Raw genomic sequence first — 25,179 nt, forward strand, 5'->3', positions numbered from 1 at the left:
TTTTTTTTTAACTCTGTTTATCTCATTGCATAATTTTTGAATTCATGCTTGTGTTAGTTGGATATTTTTAGGGTCCTATACCATTAAGACTTAATCTAATTATTAGAGCGAAAGTTACTCAGAATGGTAACTCCTGCCCCCCTCATTGTATATGTGAGAGTATGCTGCGAATAGTTATGGATATTATTTTAGGCCCTTTTTTTCTCAAGATGAAAAGAAAATTTAAACAATTTACATGACTTAATTTTTGACTTTTAGTGACCTGGTCACTTTTCTAAGTATACTCAAGAAGTAAAGCGATTCTCAGAATATTAAATTCATCCTTCCTTTTAGGCTACGAAAAGTAATATTTTTAATTTTATTAATTTTAGGCCAATAATGTAAGTTTTTTCTACGTATTATGAATGAAATGAAATTTTAATTTAATATTACATTTGTATCTTTATTGACCTAACACCGTTTTTAGTTACTCTTTTTCAATTAAAGGTTATACTTTCGTTGTTATTTAAAGAAACAATCTTGTGGTTTATTTTACAGATGTGTTTCATCGGTTTGTCATTAAAAATACTGCTAGTTGTACTTTGAAAAATAGGAATATCTTCGTTAGATCAATTAAAACAATGCGGCCAGTAAATCCGGTGTAAGTTTAATTTTTAATTATTTCGTTCAATTTTTACCACAATTCTGAATTTTTATTCTGCTTGAGATCTGTCAATATAGAGTTGAGAATTATCTTATAAAAATAACAACAAAAGTCTATGTTACTTTAAATTTCTACCTTTAACTATTAAAATTAGTTCTTTAACTATAAGTAAATTTGAAAAACAATCATTTTTCGTTAAGCTAAAAAAAGTATTGGATGTTACTCAACTTTCTGCAAATATCGTAATATTATTCCTTTTACCAGACTTATATTTTTTTTCAAAAAAAGTAACAAAATATATCTTCTATCTTCTACCGTCATTAAAAATTTATATTTCTATGTGTATTGAGCTGGATACATTGAAAAATCATTCTTGTAGATTCCTGTCATCTTCTTTAAAATTATAACATAAATATTGATAACATAAACTGGCGTGATACATATTGTAGGCTTATAAACGCTTGTCATTCTTAGTTACAAGCATTGTCGCTAAACATGTCGATTCATTGACTTGCAGGAAAACTCTTTCGCTAATATGCCGATTCACTGATTCTTTGATTAACTATCTTTATTTCCTACTTCATTTTTACTTCAATTCACTCGTTATATTAAAAAACATTAATTAAAATGATAGCTATCGTGTCAAGATATACTTAATAAATATTAAATGTGGACAGCGTAATTTCAAATGTTCTTTCCCTAGACTAACATACGTTAATAAACATATAAAAATTATAATCAACTGCATATACCTCAGTAAGTTATTAAATTTTCTCTTTAAATCAATAAAATTTACGGTGCTATCAAATAATTCAGAACTGCTTTAATAATAATAATAAAATTATGATTGTAGTCCGCCGTGATGCAAGTAGTAGATTTATAAACTTTCTCCTTCTATTACTAACTCGTTGTCTCTCTTTTATATGAGATTAATTTATAGATTTGCCAATTACTTAGTATAAATGTTTCCTCGATTTACTTTCATTATTCACTATGTCAAAAATCGCCCATAGTGATGGTCGGCATAGCGTAAAGCTGTTGACACCAAATAATAAATAGAGACAGTTGAAGTACGTATTTTCTGTCACCGAATATGTGAATAATAAAAGAACCAACTCTTAAAAAGTAATTTAAATATATTTCAGTTACTTATTTATCTTCCCCCTTCAGATTTTTTGTAGATTTAGAAAACTTTTTTTAAAATTTTTTTTCTTTTAAATTAATTCTTGATTTATAAACGTTTTCTTTCTATTGTTAATACCTCGATTCCTTGATTTGCGAATGGATTGTTTTACAGATTTGCTAACTCACTTAATGATTACCAATGCTTCATCGATTCGCTTAAATTATTCACTCACTATTTCAAAAATTGGTCTACTGGTTGCCATACTGTAAAACTATGCACAAAAAAATGGGACAGTTGAAGTTCGTATTTTCTGTCCTTAAAATAATACAAGAAAAATAATAATTAAATTAATAAACTAACGCTTAAAAAGTAACTTAAATATATTTCACTTAGTTAGGTATTTTTCTTTTTTCATCAATAAAACATTCCCTGTTCTAAAACAAGCGAAAAGTACAGCTGTTACTCTTAGAAAGAACAGTTTTACTGACAAGTGTCAATATTGAAACACTTCTTTGTAACGCTGTTTCAAGTGGAACTCTCAACCCATGCTAGAGCAACAATTAATGAGCCAATCAAAGGTTCACTTCAAATATCCAATCAGCTTTGAGAACAGCAAAGATAATTACTTTCTTTAGATAGAGACAGAAAACAAAGTAAGTGTTTATCCTGGCACTAATGAATTTAACTAATGTAAGAATTATTTAAGAGCGGATGAATAACGTCATGGTGGTGACCGGACGTGTGCGCGGGGTGAAGATTATTTTTAAAAATACGATACAACGGTATTGACAGATAACAGGAAGTGTTGCTCCTTTTTTTTGCGTAGGTGTTGTGACCGCCGATCACCCACATTAGACACTTAACTTATTTTTGTCGACGGTATTGATGATGTTTTTATTTGAAAGATTTGTTGCCCAACAAATATGTTTTCCTTGCTTGTTTGTTTATTTTGTTTTTAATGCTTAGAACATGTACTTTATTGCTCGCTTATTTCAAACCTACTTTATGATTTAGTTACAAGTTTCAAAAGTCCAACAATCATAATTTTTTTACGTATTTCATTATTTTATTTTCATAATTATATTTGCACATTTTAAAATTGTGCGATTTTTTTACGTGATTTTAAATATTTTAGTTGGAACTATATATCTTTCATTATTAAGTAGAATATTTCTAGCTATGTTTGTATATTTTCATTATTTTATTTTACGAGACTTCTACACTCGCCCTCTTAAATTTTAGGTTAAATTTTTCATTTTCGTTTTCTTGATGTTTTTTTTTTGGACTTTGATGTTCAGGAAATAAACTTCTGCCACAAACATACGTCACTCCTGTTTATAGGGCTGATCCATTTATAGATCCACTCACTCATCCACAGATTGTAATGTTGCCCTGAACCAGAGGACGATCATTCTCCAATTCAGTACCCCCAGAGGTTTAATTTGCTATGGGAGCATGGAGCACTTTGTGACCCAACAGATTTAACGTGCAAGAGTCACCATGTACTACACGGGGAGTTTTCTTTTAGCTGGATTTAAAATCCCGCTATCACGAACGTGAGTCCAGCTCAGTGCCAACCAGGCTATCCCGGATCCTTTGGACATTGGTACATTATTATTCGGCAGAACAATCTCGTTCAAACAGGTGAAAAATAAACTGGTCGTTTTATTAGATTAGGAAAAATACAGCGATATAATTTTTAGAGCTTCCATGAAATTTTCCTCAACTCTTTAAGACAATTAAAATCTGCGACTTGTGGTTTTGAATCAGTCATTTAAAACTACACATTCACAGATTTAGATTTTTTTAAATTTAATTTTATTAAAGTTCAAACTGATTAAAAACGATTTGGATGATTCTTATAATGTAAATTGGAGGCGACTATATGAAATATGATGTATGAAACATAATATGAAATATAAATATGATTATAATATGAAATATGAAGCAATAATTGCTTGAAATATGATAAATGATATGTATGGTTTAATGATTATGTGATATTGCATACTTTCTTTCTAGATCTTTCATTTATTATCTTATTCGAGCTTCTTTCTCTCTCATAAAAATATTGTGGTCTAATCTCTCTCCATTATAACCTGCAACTGACTCCTATTTATAGATGCAATGTAGGTCCCGCAGTGGACTGATCGTTAAGACACGGTTCCCAGCAGATCACCGAAGTCAAGCATCACTGACTACGGTCAGTGTGCGGGTGGGTGACCACTTGGATCAGTCTGCGTAGGGACCGAGGGTGTGCGGTATTGGTCCTCGTTAAACTGTGCTACCGTAAAGTGCTCGACTTCGCGCGCAGGTCGTCGGGCTACCGAAGCGGGGGTGCCATCCCTTCCGCAGAAGATCAAAATTGTGATGGCATGTCTTCGGATCATCCTCCGGGATGTTTCCCAGACCTTCGCCAATAGCCCATTGTGCAGCTCTGGTGCGACGTAAATTAACAATAACAGCAACAAGATGCAATGTAGAAAATTCTAGAAGGGATATAACTAGAACATTTCATGACTGAAATTATGTTTAGTTTACAGCTGGACATTTCTGAAAGGGATTAGTCTTTACTACAAGAAAATAGATAAGCTTATAGCTTACATTGAGGAAAAATAAGAAATTTAAGTAAAAGTTCGAAACTTCAAATTAAAACTTACATAAAACTTAAATTAAAAGTGCTGAAAAGGGTAACAGATAATAAATAAAAGAAGTTGCGAAAAAAATGTATAATGAACAACATTATTTCAAAATTAATTCCCGATTAATACCATAATTTATTATGTATTATTTTATATAATGTATGTCAACTATTATTCAAAAGATTCTGTTCTTTCAAAGAGCTTTTTTTTTGAAAATGTGAAAAATTGTCAAGACTGAATAAAAAAATTACATTTTAATTCACGTAAAAATATTAATCAATAACGCAATAAGAAAATAAATTTGTTGAGGTGGATAAAATAGTTTCTAATCAATTTATTTGTTTCAGCACATTTAGCTCATATATTTTTTGTTCTTAACAATTTGAACAATTCTCTTGAGCATGCTGTTCTTAGAATATATAATGAAGACATTATTCTCGAAATAAATTTTTTTATTCTTAAATAAAAGGAAAAGAAAAGGGACAAGTGTTCTATTTCTTAGTTCTATCATTCAAGACTGAATACTTGAACTGTTACAAGGAAAATATTTTATTAAAACTGCTATAAATTAAAATTCTTTCTTAATACTTAAAAATAATTTAATACCTTATAAAAATATTTTTTTTGAAATTATCTTTGTCTTTGAATATATTGCTTACATATTTGATGGAAAATCGATTCTTTTATATTTGAGGACATTTTTCTTTGCGAAGAACATTTTCAATTAATTTCTAAACAAAGTAAACTTTTTTTAAGAAGTTGTTCGTCGTGTTATTGAATGTGTTTAGTTCCACATGCTTAATTATTAAAAATGTATTGATTTTTCGACTAACAAAAGGGTTATTTTTAACATTATATTTACGTAAAGAACATAAAGTTCTAAAAAAACTAATAATAGCATTTCAAATTACTCAAATCATCTTATGATTTTCTGTCGGAGATACTTTTGATGGACATATGACTTTTTTATGAGCAATATATTGATGCAATACTCTTTTCAAACTAAGAAAATATGTTTTTTTCAGTATTAAATGTATATCAATATTTTCATTATTAATAAAACATACATCTTATGTTATTTAATAAAATTCAAATTTTAATTCGCATTTCTAGGCATTTATTTTTAAGAATATTTTTAATTGTATCATGTAACTGTATATTTTTATACATACTTTGATAGGCTTGTAAGATACTACTCTTTCAAAAATTTTCAAATTTTGCGTTATTAGTCATACGCTTTATATTTTTTTACCATGCAAAACAATTTTATTTCGTTTGTTATGATTTTATTTTATTTCAAAAATTTCAGTAATATTTTATTTAGTTTGCATACGGTATATTCATTTATCACGAATTTAAACTACTTTTAACTAGATTTTTGAAATATTCTCGTCAATTTCTCCTAAATTCTAGAAATTTTTTACATGCGAACGCTTTTTTAAGCGTACGATATGATGCACTTTTATTACACTAATATTGATAAGCATGCAATTTTAAAGTATTTATAAAAAAATAAATGTCTTAAATATTTGGAATAAAATTTTAATATTATTAAACAATATTTTATATTGTTAAACAACATTTGTAGTTTTTTTTTAATAAGAATAAAGAAAAGAAAATATTGTACTACATTTACTAGTATACTTGTGATAAAATATATGTTTTTTTTATAGCAAAAAGCAAATGTTTACTCCTGAGAATTTCCTGTAACTTATATCAAATACTTTGGATGTTATTTGCAATAACGTCATGAAATGTAGTAGATATAGCTTAAATATTTATAGAGATATGTACATTTCTATTAAAAAAAAAATTTTTTTTGTCTTATGTTTTTCTGCTTTAACTTTAAAAATATTTAGTAAAATAGAACAAAATTTTTGGAGCGATTTATGATTAATTACAAAATTGTTTTAAAATTGTTTTTAAACAGCGCAAAATATGAGTCTTTAAAGTAGTGTTTTTGTACTGCGTATGTGCGGAAAAATTTAAGATCATTTTTTCATAATTTTGTAATGGCAACTGCAAAATTATTGACTGACAACTACAATTATGACAACTACAATTTTATGTTTTAGTTGACAAATACAAAATTACAATTTTGTATTTGGCGACTAAAGGAAAAAAATCTGATTGAATTATCTTAAAAGTGTTAAAAGTTTCTAGCAATTTTCTAAGTAATTTTTTTACTTTTTAAACGAAAGCTCGAAACGAAAAGTGGTTTTCCACATTATTAAATTTTTGTTCTTGTTGTCTGGTTATTACAGGGTAGGGTAATTTGCAATGCTACGAAATAAAATTTTTTGAATACCCCTGAATATTTTGAGCTGTTTACCTCTGAAAGCTTTAAACTTTAGTGCAAAGTATTAAAAATCGAATGAACTCAATCCTTCTGAAGTTGCAAAATAGTTCTTAAAATATATATTGAGAAATTTAAAAAAAATATCAAAAACTGTAAGTGCCTCTTCCATTATTGAAGGGTAGTGAATATGTACATTTGAATGCATTTCTAGATAAGAATTAGATTTATTCTTTCTTTCTCACAACCTTCGTGAATAATTAAAGTACTACTTTTAATGACAGTAGAAAAGGCTTAACTTAGTTCCTTTTCCTGTGCGTATGGAATGTTTTCTTTCTTAAAATGGAATAAAGAAATTTTTGTCCCGTGAACGTTTCTCTTTTGCATGAAGGAATTATTTAGATTCAAAAGACCATTACTGTTTTAATGATGTTTCGTCATATAATATTCTCGTCATTTTATTGTGTCACGTGAAAATAATCTTGCGCCACTCACGACAGGATGGCATGATTGGTTGGCACGAATTGAGTAATTACGTCTGCTGTTGTAGCGAAAACAACTTGTTTTTCCATTTTTGTTTTCGAAATAAATGTAAATTTTAAACGAATAATATTTGTTCTATATATAACTGAGTATTCTGTCATTTAAAGAAAACTTCCTAAGAAGTTTAGAAATTTGTTGAAAAAACATTGTAAGATGTTTTAAATGAAATCTCTTCTTTAATTAGAATAACTTAAAAATTATTTTTTAATTTAGTGTTTAATCGAGGTAGGGTCAACATGTCATTCAAGGGGTGAGGGGGATTTTAAATAACAAACTGAATAATTGCAATTTAAAAAATAATGCAATTTTATATAAAACAAGCTTACAAAACTAAAAAAACTTAAAAAGTAATCATAATTATTTGAAGTTTTACTCCAATGGGCTAAAAAATAGCAGTTCGATTCTAATTTAATGATTTGGTGACCAACTTGGAGAACTTGACTAGTCAGTCATCAAACAAACTATTGAAACCCTTTTTTAAGTTTTTCCTGAAACTTTTATAAAAAAAAGATTGCGATAGTTTAAAAACCTTAAATAAAACTGTATTGTTTGGGGATTTGTGCTTAATTAAATCAAAGAATATAACAGATGTTTAGAAGAAATATTTACATGGAAACAGTTTTAATTTCATGAGATTGTCACAAGCCTCTTCATGAAGTGTACAGTATGCCTATAAAAAAACGGACCTTTCTGAATAACTTTTGATCTAATGGTCGCATCTTCACGTTCTTGGACTCTTATCTTAATGGCTCAAGAGTGTGACCTCAAAAATGCTACTTAATAAATGCAGATGATTTTTTAAGTTACAAAATCAGATACAAGAACGTACCCTGAATAAACTTACAATTTTTTCAAAAGATTCTGACCCCCAATAAAGCCAAGAGAAAAATACCCCCCCCCCTCAAAAAAAAGAGCGAATCGTTAAAAACTTTTCGATGATAAATTAGCGACCGCTGTATCATAAACAAAATATATACAGTAAAATTGCAATATAACTTCCAAAAACTTAAAAACCTGATTCTGAAAATTCTAATATTTTACAGTGAGGAGTGGTGGCTCAAGAGATAGAGCGTTTGCCTCCCAATGAGGAGGCCCGGGTTCGAATCCTAGCCATGGCTGGTGCGATACAAATTTAAGACCCGGCTGTCACCGACCACAGTGCTGATAGTAAAATATCCTCTGTGGTAGATGGATCATGGGTTAGATTTTCCTTGCCATCAAGCTATCCATGGGAGGCTTTCGTGGTTTTCCACTCTATGTAACGTAAATGCTGATTAGTTCCACAAAAAAGTAATCCACGCAGGCAAATTTCTCCTAATACTTGATCTAGGAGTTCGTTTGTCTTCTGGATTAGGTTCATGATTACAAGTCAACAGTCTTGAGCATTGGTAGCCGTTAACTCAAAATTGGGTCGGTTATTCAACGACTGTTATAAATATAAATACATATTTTACAGTAACTTTGCTAATATAATATGAAAACGGATAACCCTTTTCAGTTAAAAATATTTTAGACTCAGAAGAAAAATTAATCTTGATATTGATTAGTTTATTTTTGAAATAAACGGCTTCTAAGAAAGCAATTTCTATCATGAATATGCTCTAGATTCTAACCATTATCCTATTTCTAAAGAATTTTATTCGCTTTAAGTACAAAAGCAAATCACCTGGTGAAAATTTTTGAAAACTAATTCTTTCTTCGTAGGAATTCGAATTTCTTTTCATTGAAAATACTTCATGTTTGTAATGTTAACAAAACCTATAAATATGTAAATATATAAATATGTAGATATATAAACAAGTCTATTCGGGCGTGCATCAAGGGGTTAGATATCATGGAGGAAATATTATGATTTGGGAATTTCCGGCTTCCTTTTGAAAAAGTTTTTTGAATTACGTGACTGAAATGAATTCGGAAGTCCGTTGAGAGTTTATTAGAAAGTTTTGATTTTTAATAAAGAATTCCCATTCGATATTTGTAGTAGTTACAACAATTCCTTTTATAAATTTGAATCACAAAAGTTTATTTTTTCTCTATACGGTTTACTGGAAGGAATGGCCACACCGAGAGGGCAAATGAGAACATACCTTTCTATTGGAAAATGCTTAATGAGTAATGTTAAATCATTCTCTCACATTAAAATAGATTATCTCCTTTTTAATTGAGTATTTATTGTTTAAGCCCACTAAAGTGCATAGTTACCGCCATTTCATATGTTGAAATAAACTAAAGCTTTTCACAGTTCATGTAGTCACATTTTTCCTTCTTTTTCACTGTTATAGTTTTATTTCTTTTATTTATTTATTATTTTTTGTTTGTTTATTTACTAAAAACACATTTCATGCGCGTCAAAGTAAATTTATGACTATCGTTACAAAACCATTTTATTTGTAAAAACAAGCACCATAGTAATATATTCACACTAATAATAATAATATATGGGAAATTTAGCGGTGAAATGTAGGATTTTTTAGCATATAGATGGCAGCACTGTTTTGGAATATTTACTCATTGAATGTTTTCGCTTTATTTTTCAAGATTTTCGAAAGGGGCCAGCACTTGATATATTTCTAAATTTTTTTTTTTAAAGATTTCGCAATTTATATTTTATTTTGATTTAGTTATTCTAACTGTAACTTTATTTTTCTTATATGTACATATAATATATATGTACACGGGCGTTTCGTTATTAAGTCTTACTCTGTGTACTTTTGAATCATGTTTGTATGTCATTAATTTTTCATTGCATTTACATTTCAACTTTTGATGTTTTAATTGCTTTTTCTTATTTAGTTTATCCATTTACGGGTCTCGGGCCACAGTCAGTGTTTTGGCATTGCCACTTACTACAGAAAGGCTCCTGTATGTTGGCAGACAGTGAAGAAGTGCTGTTTTGCTAACATTCATATCTCTATTCATCGTTTTCTACTTGATTTGTGTTTCTAACTTTCTAAATTATTATATATAACCACAATAATATATTCGCACTAATTCTTTCAAACGACTGTTATTTTAACAATTTTACATGATTTTTGCACAATTATAGTTTTGTACTTAAATATGTATTTAGCTTAACAAAAAATCGTGGTATATTTTTTCACAGTGTACCAAATGGCAAACATCACACATATTTTTTTCAAATTATCTAAAATGAACTTCGTTAGGTTATATTGTAAGTCTGACTTAAAAAAAAATCATATTATTGTACGGTGCGTGCAAAATAAAAAAGTGAACACTTTGACTTAATCTAGATGATTTAAGGGTCTAACCTTAAACATTATAATAAAGTAGACCATCCGGTATTTGAAGTTATGAAATCAGACACAAAAATGCATTTTTCTGAAAAAAATATACCTTTTTTTGGGAGATAGGATATCTGATTTTCAAAATATGAGGGACAGAAATCTGGATAAAAAAATGTCTGGAAAATATGTAATAAAAATAATAATGAAAAGAAATAATGACTTTTATCTAGATTTCGATCCTCTCTTGTCATTTATCAGCTCATTGCAGTTTCAAAGTTTTACCAACGGTATTTTAAGATTAGAATGATGTATACTAGTACACATTATTTGTTGTTGCAATTTCTAAGAAAATGGTCAACCAACCAAATGCGAGAAAATTCATGCATCGGGCATTCCATATTTCTTGAGTTATCACGCGAGTATTAACGAATAAATTACCAGAAGCATTGACGATGTTTATGCGCATTAGTCGTTCTTCAATGCTAAAGAGGTTTTTTTTAAGGGAAATTCAGTAATTATTTTGATCTTTACGCCTCATATTTATAAGGAACATCAAATAATAAGATCACCTGGCAGAAAATAATGAATTAAGTTGGGAGATACTGCCTCACCTAACTATGCATCAGATATTGCGCCATCGGGTTTCCATTCATTGCGTTGGCAAAAAAATTGGAAATTCAGATGATATCCAAAACTCCTTCAGATTTTTGGTTCAAAATGAATTGATTTTTATCTATTTTTATGATTGTAAAAGGTTGTTGATAACGAAGGGGATTACGTAATTAATCAAAAATACAAACTTGTTAAAAATTTATCTGTTTGAATTTAATGTTAATCGTCTTTATCGTCTCTTTAATGCGAAAAGCGAAAGGTTAGTGATGACCACACATAATAATACTCGATCCCATTTGTAACTCAGTTTACGGTATTTATATGTTTGCTTTAATGTTATTCCTTTAAAGAAACCAATTTTATCTATAAGACCAAATTACAAAATAACTATAAGACCTACATTTCAAACCATTTCATCTTTACGACGACGTCTAGTTGATATTTTATCAACAAACACATAAAAACAGGGCATCGACTGGCGCCGCTTTTTTTCAGGCGCGCACATTTGATCGTTACAAGCAGGTGGATATAATCTTATTTACCTTACATATTAAACTTTTATACGTACCCTTAACTCCACTTTTACAAAGCTGGTTAAATAAAGTCTGCGATCATCTGACGTCATTTCAGACTTTATTTATCCTTCATCTTAAAAAAAAAAGGCCATTGCATTTGGTCTAAAAGCGGAGAATTTTTCTAATCATATTTGTTTTTCATGTTTGGTAAAGTTTCAATTCGTAGCAAATGGAAGGTATGTGCGTGTTTTTTTTTTGTTGTTGCTGATATTTTCGTATCTTTCCGGTTTTCTATCTTCTTATTTTTATGAAATATTATAATATTTCAGTTGAAAACTGATGATTATTTTAACTTTTCAAGTTTTAATAATGTTTCTAACAGTTTTTATTATTATTGGTTAATCATTGATTTATATGATTTAAGTAACTTATTTTTTTAAAAAAAAATATTAATTATATTTCAAAAATAAATTAGTTAGTATTCAGATTACTTATGCATGAGTTTAATGACTCTTAGGTGCCTTAATGTTTTTTTTCTTCTTGATTAAATGATTATTTATATTTCCTGCTTTTCAACAAATATCTATTTATTCTATCAAGTTTTTGAAATTGATCACATTTTTTTCATACTATTCTTCAATTGTTCTTAAAAGAACTGAATGGATGAAAGTTATGATCTTTTAAGATAGTTATGATATTATGTATGAAAGTTATGATATTATGTATTAAATTATATGACATTATACAGTACATAGGATAGACTGTATGTTTATCTTATTTCTTGTCAGAGGAGGATCATTTTATTTTGAAAATCCTCAACCTATAAGCAAAACTTAATGAACTAATGATGTTCAACTTTTTCTATAATTTTGTTCCAACGTCTCTGATGTCTTTTCGAAAAGTTTCTAAATCTGTAAACATCTCAAAATGCGCATTTATGAAAATGGACACAGATCGAAATGTACGTTTAAGAATACGGACACAGATCGTAATGCATGTTTAAGAATATGGGCATAGATCGAAATGTATAAAGGATATGGACATATATCGAAAGGTATGTTTAAGAATATGGACGCAGATCGAAATGCCTGTTAACAAAAATGAATACAGCTCAAAAGGCGTATTGATGAAAATAGACACAACTCGAAAAGCGCGTTTAGGAAAATGAATTTAGCTATTTAATAAAATGGACAGAGCATTCGATTCCATTTTTCAAATTTATTTTATGAGTATTGTTCTTTTCTTAAAGAACAAACTAATGAATCCATATAAATTTGTAACGTATATTTCGTCCATTTGCTTATATTTCCTGATAGATTTTATAAATTAGTCTATTTTTTTAAGAGTCTTTGAAAGTCAACAATTGTTTTTGCAAGATTGCAATTGGTGTTATACATTTATAATAGGGTTAGTAAATTTTTGCTGTTGAAATTTAAACATTCAAAACTCACTTTAAAGTTCTGAATACGAAGACATCCACTGAAAAGTTACATCTGTAATATACTAGTACCTTGTTAATATAATACACCTAGTTAAATCTGTAATATACCAAACACGACCCCAAATTCCGGGACTTAGTCTTGTAATGGTTATGGTTAGTGCTTATCACGTGGATTGCCGCGTCGCCCATATTCGGTTGACAGCAAAGTTTCTGATCGAGGCGCGTCACCCGCATTATGTCAGTTATGAGACTACTTGTGAAAGATATTCGTATCTATTTGAAAAGCTATTTTACAGGAAGTAGCAAAACTATTGTTTGCTTTAAAAAGTAATACAAAAATGATTTATCAAGAAAACTAATGGGAACCTCGTAAACGCTTTCTTGTTCACTGCTATTTGACTCACTAAGAAATAAGTTTTCCTTTTTTCTTTTCGAAATTTCAACGAAATAGGGTAAAAATTTTAAGTTATACTCCTCATCAAAGATTCAAACTGATCGTGGGCGAGATGAGAAAGAGATGTAAAGCAACGGACGCAAATAAACAGACATGATACCATGGAATCGAACGGAACGAGATATTATTCTTGTGACCATCAGAGACTTGCATTATTAAAATATCAGTGGGAGTACTTAGCAGAATACGCTTCTTACAGCTGTACTCGTGGCCTGAAATACACTGAAGAGCCAAAAAAAAAACTGGTATACCTGCCTAATATCACGTAGAACCCCCGCGAGCACGCAGAAGTACCGCAACGCGACGTGGCATGGATTCGATCAATGTGTGAAGTAGTGCTGGAGATAATTGACACCTTGAATCCTGCAGGGTTGTCCATAAACCAGTGGGAGTAAGAGGGGGTGGGATATCTTCTGGACATCACGTTGCAAGGCATCCCAAATATGTTCAATAATGTTCATGTCTGAGGATTTTGGTGGATATCTGATACTCATGGTATACTCGTGAAATGGTCGTACGTGAAAATCCAAATTTCATTTCCATCTCGGAGATGCTATGTCCCATCTCTCGTGCGCCGACTATAACACCACGTTCAAACTCACTTATTCACGTTCAAACCCACGCTCAAACTCTGCATAACTTGGCATTGTAGCAGCAGTAACCGATCTAAGAACTGTGCTAGAGACTTGTTGCCTTATATACGCGTTGCCAATCGCAGCGCTGTACTTTGATTGGCTCCATACCCCTTTATTTGCATACTCATGCCTGTACCAGTTTTTTTGGCTCTTCAGTGTAGATTTCACTGTAAACGCGCTTAGCAGTCATCGTGTTAAATAAGTAAGTAAAAGTATGCACGTTATTAATCTTTTAGCTATTAAGTGTGGGCTGAAAACGAAAAAGGCTTATTTTTTACTGTGTTTTGTCCGCAAACACACATTTCGAGCTTTGTCCATTTTCTTAAACACTCATTTTGATCTACTTCCAGTTTTAAAAACTCATCGAAGACCTGCTTAATTTATAACTGCGTAACGTCGATTAAGTGACGAAAAGCTTATGAAAAAATTGAGCTTGCATACTACGAGCCTGCCTCACAAGCATTTTACTTTGTTTTACCAATAACATACAATAACAATCCAATATTTAATGTTTAACCAATATTGCTTAACCAATAACGGTCGAATACTTTTTGAAGAAACCTTCTAAATATTAAAGATATAAAAATTGCAGAAATTGAAAAAAAGAAACAATCTTTATCATTGTTCTTTTTCAGATCAACTATTAAGAATTAAAGAAAACTTAAATACAATATATATGAACGAATAAATAAATTTTATATTTCTTTAACATTAAATTTTTTTCTCAGTCTGAACGCTTGGAACGAGCATAATATTTTTTTCTTCAATTTTATTTTTGATCTTCTATTGTTTAGATACATATAAATTGTTTCTTTTTCATTCTTCAAAAAATAAAATTAATCAATATTTTTGACATCTTGTTTCATTCCTTGCGTTGCGCCTTCCTAATTATTTTTCATATGATTTATTGCCATTCAGAATTATCATCATTTTTTTAACTAAGTATATTTAATTCTTCGTTTCTTGAGATTTAAGACAAAGTAATAAGTCTTTTTCATTTTATCTGTTTTCTTTTTTTGCAATCTTCTTAACGACATCTACCAGCTAAATACCTTGTATTTTCGAAAATATTCCGAAGCATTAGGAACTCACGATAAAAGCGTATTTTTGCTTTTTAGAATTGAACAACATCAAAGATTTCTAATAGGAATTAGGGTCTTAAATGAAATATAAAAAAGTCCACTGCATGTTTCCGCTTCTTTAATTGAAAGAGGATCATATTATCTTAATTATCTTGATTATTTAATGCCTTTTGCGAACAATATAAAAATATGATAATCTTTGAACTACAGAGTCTACTCTGTTTTAATAAGCTTCATTAAATACTAGTACAATTATTTCTCAAGGCATTTTTTTGTTTGTTTTTAATAAGAGTGTAATTTTGAAATAAAAAATTCAGATCAGATATAGGAAATAATTATATGAAATCAAAAGTATTTAGTTAATTATCTTTAAGGAATAAGTGACATATTTAAGGAAGAAGATAAGGAAATGAATTGGTGACCCGTTTTATCTTAAATCCCAATCATATTTTTAATTAAAGTTTTGTCTAATTTTTGGTATCACATTTCACTGAAGCTTAGACATCGAATGATTTTTTATCTAGAAATCATAAATTCTATTATTCCCAAATACAGCTTCAAAAATAAATTTTAAAAGGTTTTTTTTTTCCTGAAAATTTCTGTGCTTTTTTTTGCATATATTGTTCCTTAAATGCGTAGAACATTGTAGTTAAATTTTCAAGTTCTCTTTTTTTAAAAAAAATCAAGAATTAATTTTGTTATTAAACTTGTTGGTAGGGTTAAGTGATACATTATGCAAAAGATAGGGGGTAAGAATTAAATTTTCCCAAATTAGACCAACGTAATGTCCATTCTAATGCAAGGAAACTTGGTATATACGTTGCTATATGAACCGTGAGAAAACGAAATCTGCAATTATAAAAAAAATTACGCGTAAGGAAGATAATGTTATTTGGTGCGATTTTTTTTTTTTCATTTAAGGATCGGTGTTGAACAGCAGACAAATTCTGAGTTTATGACTATCCATATTCTGATATCGGAGCAAACTAGCCTTCTCGAAATTATTTTTTGATGGAACTAATCCGCATTTGTGTTACACGGTGAGAAAAACCACGAAATCCTCCCACGATTCATCGGGATACTAACCCATAGTCCGTCTACAACTGAGGTTTTTTTTAATTTTAGTTCTATAGTCAATGTGAATCGGAAGCATAATTCGCATCCATCACCTACCGCTGGGATTCGAACTTAAGTCATCAGATTGAGAGACGAATGCTCTATTTCGTGAGCCACCGCGGCTCATTTGGTGCGATTGTAAAGGCCTGTAGTTGCCATAGTAAAATTATTTTGCGTCACTACAGGTAACTGGAGCTGAAAAAGTTCCAGCTCCGCTCCATATAAAATGTTAAAACTCCAGCTTCGGCTCCGTTAAGGCTCCATCTGAGACTATTTTACTATATATTTATGCGTGCGTTGGGGTTTGATTTTAATTTTCAAATTTTTAGCATGAAAAGGAACATTAAAAAATAATAACACAATCATCAGATCGGACACAAAATACAATTTGTTTTAATTTACAGTTGAATTAGTTGCCCAATCTTGAGAAAATGATTGAGTCTAAAAAATCATTTTTCGTATTTGTTCTTATATCGTAATAAGTGTAGTTTAAAGTCGAGAATAGTCTTTCTACAACGTTATAATGCAGCCGACTTCATAAATGTTTGTAGGAGGCAATGAAGTTGGTGGGGCCTTGGAGCATGGGAAAATTTTGAGCTCCAGCTCCGACCACATCTGCATTTGGAGCATAGCCCCAGAGAGTACCAAACTCCAGTTACGGATTCCTGATCACTGCATTACAGAAGAACTGAAATTGAAAAAGAAGATTTCTAATTTCGAAGGGGCTGGGAAGTGACCGGTCTGTTGCATGGAAACAGCGTTAGGTTGTTGTAAAAGATCGCCTTAACTCTCACGCTATGCTTGAACTTACGATAACGCGATTTTGAAGTATATTTGACAAAGATAGAGAGCACATTGAACATACTATTGATAAAAAAAAAGTTTTACGTTCAATTTAGTTTTTGCTCTTAATTTTCACCTGTTTTTTTCTCCTGATGGTTTCAATTTCTTTTTCCAGTGGACCATATAATGTACATACCAAATTTCATCGACTTCCGTTAACGAGGATGAATGTGTGGATCTTAAACAGAGCAACAATTAGTTGTAACCATCCTTATATTAGCATATATTTGTAAAACACAGTGGCAAAATTCAAGTAAATCTAATAGACAGGACATCGCGTTCATCATTCGCATCATTGTTAAACATTGTTTTCAGCTGTTTCTTTAAGATGTTACCTGCAGCTATTACTGTTACTTTAAGTTTTGCTCGTCTTCAGTCATCATATTTTATTCGACTGTGAAAGTGGCGCAAAATGTCAATATAAAGAAAAATCCCATGTGAAAATGAAAAAGTGTTTTTCGTTTAGTTTTTTAAATAATTTAAAAACTATTCTGACTCAGCGTTGTTTGGGTTTATAACAATGCGCTAACATTGATAAATATTCATTATGTTTAATAATTTTCATTTAGGAAATACATTTTCTCTAAATTAGATATCATTTTTAATAATGCTATTATTATTTTTTTAACATTTTGTCTGTTTATTTCGTTTTAAATTTCAGACAATTCTTTACAGCATGAGAGTATACAGGGAGCTCAGAGTGTATGAAAATGCCCAAATGTACTGAGAAGTTCACATTGAATCAACAAATTTAAACTGCATATTTATATTAACTTCAAAAAATGCACCCAATGATGTTAAACTTAACACACCCCAATGATAAATCCTAGACGTGTTGAAACAAGCTTAAAATTTGAAATAGAGACCATTATCTTTTATTGCAGATTTGTATTTTTCAGAAAAACTGCCCCAGTTTTATAAGCAGGTTGGTACATTTTAGTTAATAGGTGACGCTTATTCGAATCAAAACTGGTTAAAATAAAGATATCTCGAGTTACACATGTCACATCAAAATAGTAAATCGACTTGTTTGAAATTTTATAAAAACCTATCAAACTTTACCTTTTTCTCACTCCTTAGGATATGTCACCTTAGGTGCTACGTTGACTCCCAAGGGGTTTGGATGGGATTTTTAAAATAGAAAACAAGTAGACTTCTATTTTTGTGAACTGAGATTAATTTCACGGGATATCTCTATTTAATGCAACTTTATTTGCTTTGCCCGTTTTCTTTGATCTTTTTATAAAATATTTTCTTCATGTATTTTTAGATTTTTGAAATAATCTGTATTTCTCGAGATGTATGGCTGTTTCTGTATATTTTGGTCACTCTCTCTTTATATATATATATATATATGTNATAAATAATTTTAAGAACTTACAACCTTTATGTAAAGAGAAATTAACAAGTCTTCATTTTGATCATGAATTTTCTTACCTAAAAAAGAAATAAGAGAAATTATTTATTTTGTTTAAGTTATAGGGAATAATTACATATATATATATATATATATATATAATATATATATAGAAAAGAAGAAGAAAAAAATTTCAAAAACATTAAAAGAAATTTTAAAAAATCAGAAAGACAGAAAACAAAAAAACAAAACGATACAGTGTCGTTCTCAGCTCACACGGTTATATCCGCAAATTAAAGGGCTTTCTAATATAGTATTAATATAGCCAAAGCAAAATATATCACTATATTGATTACCAAATGAGATATTTTATTTTCCTTACCGAATAATACCATTAAAAATGATATTACTATATAAATAATTTATTGCATATTGGTATCAAACTTATAACATTTTAAGCTGTTATTTTACCTTTTATCAATTAAACCGAGTAGAAGTTTTGTTTCCAAAAATAAAAATTTCTTAATAGTTAGAATTATTGTGAAAGAGGATATAATAGCTCCTTGGAATACTCTGAAATATTCAAGAGAGTAACAGTTCTATTTATACATTTATTCCTCGAAATTGAAACAGGAAAATAGATATACGTCCGAAATCTGCAGATGACGGATTATAATTGTTAAAAATACAGTGTAGGAAAATATGCCATAGCTACGCAATATTTTATTTATTATATTTCATTTCATTCATTTGCAGTTTGGCGATGCATTCAAATCGTGATGCATTAAAACCTTTGTTTTTAATAGATCAATCCAATATTTAAAATGAAATTTTAAAAAAAAAATTGTCTTGCGAGAAGTTATCCAAAAATTTAATATCGGCTGAAAATTCAGACTATTATTCAAAAAGTCTAGAAAATTCATATCTTCTGTTATGCCATCGGTTTTATCTAAATAATATGGCGGCATCGATCGCTATGTCATTCATTCTCTGCTCATTTATTATGTATTAATAGATCTTCGATCATTGCAGCTTGAAAGAAATATTTCTATCAGTGATCGATTGTAATCAAATATTTTAAGGTATCTGCCACTTCTGGTTGATCGTGAAAGTTGAATAAAGAATAAATTAAGAAGCAATTAGATGGTTAAAACTAAAATTAAATGATTAAATAAATGAAAAATGAGACTATTCATTAAAGAAAAGTACTAAAATAATGTTGCGCTCGAGAAAAAAACGATGCGTTTTAAAAAAAAGTTTTTAATGAATTATTGGATTTTTCAGGTACTCATTGGAAATTTTTGAATCAGAATGTACGCAACTTTTTACATTATTTCAATCTAAGTGATTATAAGTTATAAAATCTAAATTTTGAACGAAATCAGTTCAATAGTATATGAGCAATAAAACTTAATAATTAGTATTTTTAAACGTTTATTTTTCGAGAATTATTAGACTGATTCATTTCAAAATTTAAATTTTGTCATTTAAAAAATACGCTGCAAATTGGTGAATAAAATATAGTATTAATAAGCAATTTTAATTTTAAGAATCACTTTTAGTCTGGGAGTGTCTTTGGAGAAATTGGTTTTATAATTGTGCAAAGCACTTCTGATCAGCTTAGATGAGTTTAATGGTATCCCAGAATAGAATCATAGAACGTCCCAGAAGTTTTAAAAATTATTTGACTGATTTTGCTCAGATTTTAGAATTTTTTATCTTAAAAATCGCATATTACAAAAATGGCGTAAGGTTTTGGAAAAGGGAAATAATAAACAATTTCAGCTTTTAGAAATTATTTCATCCGTTGGGTTATCTTCGAAAAAAATGGGTTTTTAAATGTGCAAAAACATTTCGGATTCAAACATATGCACTAAAAGAAAAATTAAAATTAAAGGTCCAAACTTTCAACCACTCTACTAATTAAACTAGTGAGACCATGTTTTCATTTATTTAATTATTTTCAATATAATATTTTGATTTGCTATTAACATGATTGTTGCCACATAAGTTAATCTTAGAATATATGTTTTTATTTCAGCATCTAACGGTTTGTGCCAAATATGGAAGAAAATAAAAAGTCAAAATTATTAAACCCCTTCTGAGGCAGATCTGAAAAGGTACATTTAAATTATAATAATAGATTTATACATTTAAAATCTTAATATTTAATTTCCTCTTTTGTATTCCGAATGATTGAGTGATAATAAATTAACCCAGTAAAAATTTTATTTGTATGGTTAGATTTTCATTTTTAAGACATTATTCTTAAGCTTAAAAAACATTTTATTTGAACTAAATATTTACATATAAAATTTAATTAACACTTTTTATTAAATTTAAAAAAAACTTACAATTGAAGAAAAGGCAAAATGTTTTAATATACACTCATGCAGGCTTAGATACCTGCAAGTGACGTCATCGTAAGTGAACCGTGGCATTGCAATACAAAAGCTAATTAGGTTTGACAAACACGCGTAAAGTTGCTTATAAGTATCTTATTAAATCTGATTAAAATCTCGTGGTTACATATAATCACTTCATTACATATAATCACTTCATATAATCACTTCATTTCGTATCTTGCAAATACACGTGTAAGTAAACGTGTTCCTTAAATAAGTACAAATCTATTTTTAAAATGATTAACCTTCACTTTTTTTAAAACTGTAAAAAAATGCAATTGGATATTTGACAGTGACGTAATGTGTACATATCGATCCTGATTGGCTGCAGAAATAGGGCATTCATTTATTTTAGCAACTGTTGTTTCCATTCTGTTTCGAGTAAGTCAAGCCCGTCAAGTATCAATTCTCTTAAGTGACACATTCCATATTCTTTCAGAAAGATTCCTTCACAAAGATTTCAATTCTTTCACTAATTATTTCTTACTTAGTACAAAGTCAGGTACATGAAGAATGTAAACAAAAAAATTATGCATCAAAATTTCCAGACACACAAAACAAAAATAATCACGGTTACATTAAAACACAACATACACTAATAAATCCAAGTTAAGTAAAAGACGTAGACAGGAAAGAATTATAATTTAACAAATTTAACGTGTTTTACGGCGTTGAATTTACTTAACTTCACATTAATTAATACTCTAACTTATGCAGAAACTTAAATATATGGAGAAACTTTACTTTAGCATTCCATCTTTAAAAACGATCATCTGGTGCAGAGGTCATAGGTCCCGTGTCTGTGTATCAGTGATCTTCTTCTTCCCGAATTTCAAGTACCCAATCTATAATTTCGGTAATGTCTTATAACTATTCAGTGTTTTTAAATAAAGCAGAACAGTAACGTATAAGAGCACGTATAACGTTGTCAAGAGTGACAGATAATCAAAGAGTTAAGGAAGGTTCTAAATTACTTTTCAAATATAACTTGACATTTCTTTCGAGAAAAGATCTTTAGTCCTATTTAGCTGTATAAAATTAATTTATCTTGAGAGGCATTTCAATTTCGAAGATCTTAGTGAAGATTGACAGCCTGCGAATGTTTTTGTTGTAGAAAAGGTTTCGAGCAAATTTGGTAAAAATATTTACAATTCAGTCTCTCCTTTTGCAGTATATTAATTTGTCAAGCTTCAAATGTTTAAATGCGAGCAATTTAAATGAGCTCTACATAAGTACCAACAATAAGGAGGTTTTGGATTTTAAAAAAAATTATAAAATTATATAATATATTTATAGGTATTATATAATTTCTTTATGCGATATGTTTTTTTTTAAATATACGTAAGACGTCTTTTTAATGTTTTCCGTAAACAGGGAAAGAAAAGCACAATTCTTTCAAAGAATTGCATTTCTATTTTGAAGAATGTATGTTTATTGTCTGATTTTATTTTAATGGTTATAACTAATTAATTGATCTGAATTAAGTATAAACTTTTCGTATTATATGCGTTTTTTTTCATCTGTATTTTTTGCATCGTGCACTGAGATAAAAAAATCTGGGCAAATCTTTCTAAATATGGTAAAAGGTACCGTATTCTCTGGCTCAGAGGGAACACCAAAAAGTGTGGTATCTTTTACCATGATGATTTTATAATGAATTTAAGATAAGATTAACTGAAAAATATTGTTTTAATATCATGCTATTTGATTGTGAATTTAGTAAATTTACTATTTCTAAAGGTAGTCTTCTAAATGTGTCGGTAATTTTAATAGTTCTAATTTGATAAACACAGACAAAAATATTTGGTATTATTGCAATCTTTTTTGTATAATTCAAATGCTCTGACCAATATTTCGTTTTATTATAATAATTATAATTTTTAACTGGCAGAGTGTTCATTTCTTGTGAATTACAAGTGAACATTTATAACAATGAAACAATTCATGTTTCTCAATATGTTTATACCCGATATCGTGAGAAGTTTCAAACAGCATAAAATTAAAAAAAATAAAATTAAATGATACTACACTGTTACTGAAAAATAAGCAGTCAGCTAATACAGTGACTCATTTATAACAGTAACATTTCTGGCAAAATGCAGAAAACTTTTTCTCTCAATTCAGAATCCCTTCCATTTTTGATCAGTAACCTTCTCAGAATTAACATAAAACCTTTTTGAAGAACTCAAAAATTTGCCTCCAAGAATCGGTATTTCTTTGTAAAAGGCAACATGGATTGTGGGTTAGTAATGTTTCATTTTAATACATCTAACCATGGAATATATAAGTTCATCTAGTGGAGCCTTCTAGCATGAATGCATACAGTGAATCCGATAGTTGAGACAGAACCACACAGAAGATGAGACAGAACCACAATTTTGCACCTAAACGTTTCTGAGGGTTTTGTGTTTCTATTGTCCAGTTTCACGAATTGAGGAGGACATGAGGTAGAAACTCCTCATGTTAAAGGATTTGAGGAAATGTGTGACCTCCTCTTTGGGAGTCGAAAATCCGCTTTCTGGGTCATGTGAATAACTGCTTAGCCCTTTCTGCTAACGTATATATTCAGCTTTAAAGAGCTAAGTGACTTCATAAGGCTCAAGGATAGAATCTAGGAAAGCAATTAACAAATGAGGTTACCCTGATATCCATTAATGAATGTACTGTAAAAGTAACAAATTTTAACATACATATCATAAATACTAACACATAGAAAAAAAAATCGAGATAATATTTATTGAAGTTCTTCTAGCACACAGAATATAGGGTAACTGACGCTTCCACTTGAATCCTATGAGCCTGTGTTCAAATAAATATAGAGAAAGAAGTGGTGTAATTATATGTTCTACAAACGTTTAGATAACACTAAAATAAGAAATGAAATTTTTAATGCGTGTAATTCTAAAGAAATTAATAGTTTCTGACTACACGAGAAGATAGAATTTCAGATCGCTGATTCACCATTGGGACGACTTTCGCCTCCTGACTTTGCTAACACGTAGACCTGAAAATAACCACACACAAAAAAAGAAAAAAATGGCAACATAAATTTAAATAACCGGTCAATTTTTCCCTCTTTTTTTTCCTTTTCTTTTAGAATTGTTTAGTGGTAAAAGTACATAAAAGCAGAAAGATTCTGAAAAACACAATTTTCATTAACACGTTGATTGCCGCACACGTTTACAGTGAAATCTCCTTCAGGTCACGAGTACCACTGTACAAAGCGTATTCTGCTAAGTACTTCCACAGATATTTTAATAATACGAGTCTCTGGTGTCCACAAGAATAACATCTCGCTCCGTTTGTTTCCATCGTATCACGTCTGTTTATTTGTGTTCGTTGCTTTGCATCGGTTTCTCATCTAGCCACTTTACACGATCAGTTTGAATCTTTGCCGAGGAAAGAGGAATAAAATCTTTGCCTAATTCATTGAAATTTCGAAATTCTTTTCGAAATGGAAATTGTTCTGAGTGGAATACTTATTTCTTAGTGAGTGAAATAGCAATGAACAAGAAAGCTTTTACGAGGCTCGCAATGATTTTCTTAATAAATAATTTTTTGTATTACTTTTATAACAATTCTATAGTTCTGTTACTTCCTGTAAAATATCTTTTCAAACACACACGAATATCTTTCGCAAGAAGTCAAATAAGCGTCACCTCAATACGGGTGACGCGGCCCGATCAGAAATTTTGCTGTCACCAGAATGTGGATGACGCGGCAATATCAGAAACTTTGTTGTAACCAGAATATGGGTGACGCGGCCCGATCAGAAACTTTGCTGTCATCAGAATATGGGTGACACGGCAAGACCAGAAACTTTGCTGAACCCGAATATGGGTGACGAGACTGTAAACGTGTTAAAATGTCAAGTCTCCCTCAATGTCAAGTTTGATCCTTCAGGATCTCTCAATTTGTGATGGAGATATTTATGTAGAAGGAGACTTTTTTAATAATTCCATATATTTCAGAGTCGTAACGTATACATATTTTGCATTCCCAAATACTTATAAATAAATTCTTTAAAGTCGTAATTTTTTACCCAAATTTTAATTCCTCACTAAATTTTGTCACAGTCTTAGTTGCATTTTGTCACATATTTACCTTATTTTTATAGTTGTATAAACTTTTTACAGCCTTAGATTCATTCTAATATTATTTTTTAAATGTAATTTAATATACGCAAATAAAAAAGCTTTCTAAAAATGACTATTAAATCAAAAG

General features: G+C 29.6%; 1 protein-coding gene across 4 annotated transcripts in view; it reads left to right on the plus strand.

Annotated features, from left to right (window-relative positions):
- The window catches only part of LOC107448732 (calcium/calmodulin-dependent protein kinase kinase 2), a 149,183-nt gene that overhangs the window by 54,855 nt on the left and 69,149 nt on the right, over nt 1-25,179 (plus strand). For 2 of the 4 annotated variants that reach the window (XM_071181596.1, XM_043044982.2), the window contains exon 2: nt 20,592-20,670. The exons of 1 other annotated variant lie outside the window; for it this stretch is intronic. The gene's annotated coding sequence lies outside the window, so the exon portion shown is untranslated. Of the gene's footprint in view, nt 1-11,749; nt 11,859-20,591; nt 20,671-25,179 lie in introns of those variants that run through there. One more of the 4 variants, XM_043044986.2, reaches the window with a different exon arrangement.

Source organism: Parasteatoda tepidariorum, chromosome 1 (assembly GCF_043381705.1).
Source record: "Parasteatoda tepidariorum isolate YZ-2023 chromosome 1, CAS_Ptep_4.0, whole genome shotgun sequence".
Classification (NCBI taxonomy): domain Eukaryota; kingdom Metazoa; phylum Arthropoda; class Arachnida; order Araneae; family Theridiidae; genus Parasteatoda; species Parasteatoda tepidariorum.